Below are 4,066 nucleotides of genomic sequence, written 5' to 3' on the forward strand. Positions count from 1 at the left end.
TCAAACCAAAACTCCACCTTCACATCAATATACATTAACTCCCTACTTCATTTAGCACAAATACATCAAGAGTTATCACTATTAAAGAATGTTTTGCACAACAATACACTTATTTTTTTCTTTCTTTTTCAATTCAAGTGGCTCTTACTTTTTCAAAACAGTGCACCTTTCTCCTTATTTCATTAGTTCCACTCAAAATCCAAACCAACCACCCCACACTTCAACTTTTACAAAGTTCATAACAAATTCATGTGCTCACGAGAGGTAAAAGGTTCAAATAGATGGTCAATTCAAACAAATGGGTAAGGCTTGTAATGTGGTTGCCAAAGGAACAGGATTACAGGCTCAAAAAGCTTAACTACGATACATAACAATTAGGTGGGTAAAAGTATATAACTGGTTCAACAAAGAAATGCCTAAATCACTTCCAAGACTGAATAAAACTACTATTTCTCTTTGCAAATACACGGGGCAAGTTCTAGACATCAAATGCAATGCATAGAATACAAAAATCCTCACACACACATGGCACATAATTTACTCATGATCGGAATAATCAAGACACTCTAGTTAAAGAAATTAAGCAAAGTTATGATAATATAATTTAAGGTACTTATACAAGAGTCAAAAGCTGAGCCTAAGAGTCACAACTGAAGCACTCACTATTCTCAAGGCATAATAAAGTTAAGAGATATTGCTTTCAACTCAATTCATAGCACAAGATTTCCTACTACTAACAAAAATAAAAATTAACTACACCCGGTTCAAACAAAACCCTTGAAAAAGAATCGCGCCACAAAGAAAAACCAAGGGGGAATTAATATACTACCTAACAAAAAAAAATAATTTTGTCTTTTTCTTTCGACTTTAATACCTCAAGAAAACCGTCGAATGATATCCATCGTCGGAAAAAATCAAAAACATTTCAATTTTTGGTTTTTTCAAATTTTTATCTCTAACTACTAAAACAAAAACTAAACTAACACATATACATACAACATACAACATACAATTATCCCCTACCCCACAGTTTAAGTTGTGGCATGTCCCCATAAATATCAAGTCGGGGTCTGAGTCGAAGTCGGGATCCATTCCTCGCCTTCGAACTAGTGCGCACATCCATGCCGACACCTTTTTCTCAGCCTTCTTGGGGTGCACCCCAAACTTATCTTTCTCACTTGTCGCATCCTTCTCTTTTGAGCCCTTCACTTTCCACTCAACACTTGCATCCGGCTTCTTCTTTTTCACCCTCGTTTCTATATTCATCTCGAATGTTGCAGTCTCCCCACCCATTCTAAGCATGAGCTTTGTCTCGTGTATATCTAATATTGCTCTACCCATTACTAAGAATTGTTTTCCTAAGATGAGGGGTACCTCTATGTTCTCCTCCATATTCACCACTATAAAATCTATAGGAAATACGAACTTATCTACCCGAACTAAGACATCTTCCACTATCCCCTCGGGTATTAGAGTCATTTGGTCTGCCAGCTGTAGAGATATTGGTACCGACCTTATCTCTCCAATCTCCTTTTCCAGTTTCCTATAAATCGATAGGGGCATTAAGTTAATTGAGGCACCAGAATCACATAAAGATTTATCAAAATTAATAGAGCCTAAAGAGAAAGGTATAGTAAAACTCCTTGGATCTCCACACTTTTGTGGGAGTTTGTTTTGCAATATCGCACTTCAATGCTCTGTGAGCTTGACCATTGAGGTTTCTTCTATCTTCCTTTTCTTTACCAGGATCTCCTTCAAGAATTTGGCATAAGCTAGCATTGAAAGAGCACTTTTGTGAATGGAAAATTTACATTAACTTGTTTCAGCATATCCAGAAATCTCTAAAATTTCTTGTCCATCTTTTCTCTATATAGCTTTTGAGGAAAAGGTAGAGCAGGCATATGCTCGCTCTCATTAGATTCATCCCTTCTTGATTTTTCTTCCTTCTTCTTTTTGTCAGCTCCCTTCTTGCCTCGCTTCTTCTTACGAATATCATTCTTCCGCTGCTCCCCATTTTCCTTTTCAAGTATCATATCTTTTTGGATCGGGGTGGTATCTTTCAATACTTGCCCGTTTCTCAAGGTCACTTCATTCATTGTTTCTTTGGGATTTCTCTCAGTATCAGCGGGGAGAGTTCATGGTATCCTCTCAGATAATAAAGTGGCTAGCTGCCCAACCAGTCTTTCCAAGTTTCGAAACCAATACCTATTTCTTTGATAGCCGCTCCATGTTCCCGTTTAGCTGCGCTATGAGTTTCAAGCCTCTCATTAGTCTTGATGATGAAAGCCTTCATTAGATCCTCTAAACCCGGCTGAATGGGTTGTTGAGGCTAAAATTGCTGCCTCTGCTAATTTTGGTATGCTGGAGCTCCTTGTCCCTACGGTCTAGAGTTGTTTTGTGGCCAAGCATTTGTAGTACCTCCAGATGAACTCCATGAAAAACCGGGGTGCCTCTAACCCATTCCATTATAATTTCTCACAGCATTCACTTCCTCAGTGGAGGCTTGACACTCATGAGTAGGGTATCCTCTTCCACATATATCACAAGATGTGTGAGGCTCACTCTATATCGATGCTAAGGTTAGCTTCCTTCTCTCTTTGGCCATAGCATCAAGCTGTACCTGCATAGATGTCGTAGCATCAACATGGTGAACACTAGTTGGTCTTCTTATTTCAGCACTCTCAGAGGGCCACTGATTTGCATCTTGAGATAACTCGTTAAGAATTGTGACTAACTCCTCTAGAGTCTTCTTCATCAACGGACCTCCAGCCACATTGCTCAATACTATACGTGAGGCCGGTGTCAATCCATCCCAAAAGTCCTGGAGTTGCATCCAGAGTTTAATTCCGCTATGTTGACACTTTTTGATTATTTCCTTAAAGCTCTCCCAAGCTTCAAACACAGTCTCAGTATCTTTCTGGAAGAAGTTATGGATTTCTCTTCTAAACTTGCCCGTCTTAGCTGATGAGAAATATTTATCAAGAAATTTTTTGGTCATCTAATCCCATGTTCTAATTGATGAATTAGGTAAGCTTCGAAGACACTTCTTTGCATCACCTTTGAGTGTGAAGGGAAATGTCCTTAAGTAAACTGCATCTTATGACACACCATTGTATTGAAAGGTGTACATAATTTCCTCGAAGTCCATTAGATGTGTGTTTGGATCTTTGTTGGGCTTCCCTCTGAAAATACAGCAATTCTGAAGTATTTGAAGAAACCTTTGCTTTAACTCAAAATTATTTGCTGCAATTGGAGGCGGTCGAACACTTGATAATCCTTGATTGTAGACCGGTCTAGCATAATCGCCAAGTGGTCTCCCAAGCATGGGAACTATATTTCCGAACTGGTCTGCACCCAAAGGTTGATTTTGAGCAATTCTATGACCTCTCTCTTTTTCGTAGATAAGTTGTGCATCTCTAATAGCTGCTTCCTCAGCATCCCTTGCAGCTTGTTCTCTTCATTGGGCTGCCTCTCTTGCAGCCAAATCTATATTATCATCACCTATTCCAGCCATAAGTTCTTTGGTTGAGGATTGCCCAACCTTTTCAAACATCTCGGTGAGATTTCTTTCCTTCCTCATTTGTCGCAGTTCTTTTTCTATCTCTGGTTCGTATGGTAGCAATTCTTTAGCAGAAGCTCAAGTCATGCACCAATCTAACTTGTAACCTACGCAGAGTCAAAGAACACCTAATGTAAAAAAAGAAAAAGAAAATAAAAAGAAAAAGAGAAATTTCTGAATTAGCACTACAAACTATTTCAAACACTATTGATTGCCAATCCCCGGCAATGGCGCCAAATATTGACAAGCTCGAAACACACACTTAAATATACTCGCTAGTAAAATATAGTATAATATAATATCGTATCCACATGGATTGGAGTTAAACAGTATTAAGAGTTCATAAGTTTGACCACGAGTTGAATTTGATTTTATTGGACTCCAATCGGTGTTCCGAGACTTTGGATAGGTCTATATAGTTGAATTGAACTTGTGTGCAATTTGATAGTAATCTGAAGTGTTTAATTGTGATTCGGACACTCTTTTGAAAGAATGTAGATTTAACAA

At 38.4% G+C, this 4,066-nt stretch overlaps 1 non-coding gene across 1 annotated transcript; it reads left to right on the forward strand.

Annotated features, from left to right (window-relative positions):
• Positions 1 to 2,843: 2,843 nt before the first annotated feature.
• Positions 2,844 to 2,950, forward strand: LOC117280351 (small nucleolar RNA R71). The gene has a single exon (XR_004510879.1). It is a non-coding gene; the product is annotated as a small nucleolar RNA R71 (small nucleolar RNA).
• Positions 2,951 to 4,066: the final 1,116 nt, after the last annotated feature.

This window comes from Nicotiana tomentosiformis, chromosome 6 (assembly GCF_000390325.3).
Source record: "Nicotiana tomentosiformis chromosome 6, ASM39032v3, whole genome shotgun sequence".
In the NCBI taxonomy this organism is placed as follows: domain Eukaryota; kingdom Viridiplantae; phylum Streptophyta; class Magnoliopsida; order Solanales; family Solanaceae; genus Nicotiana; species Nicotiana tomentosiformis.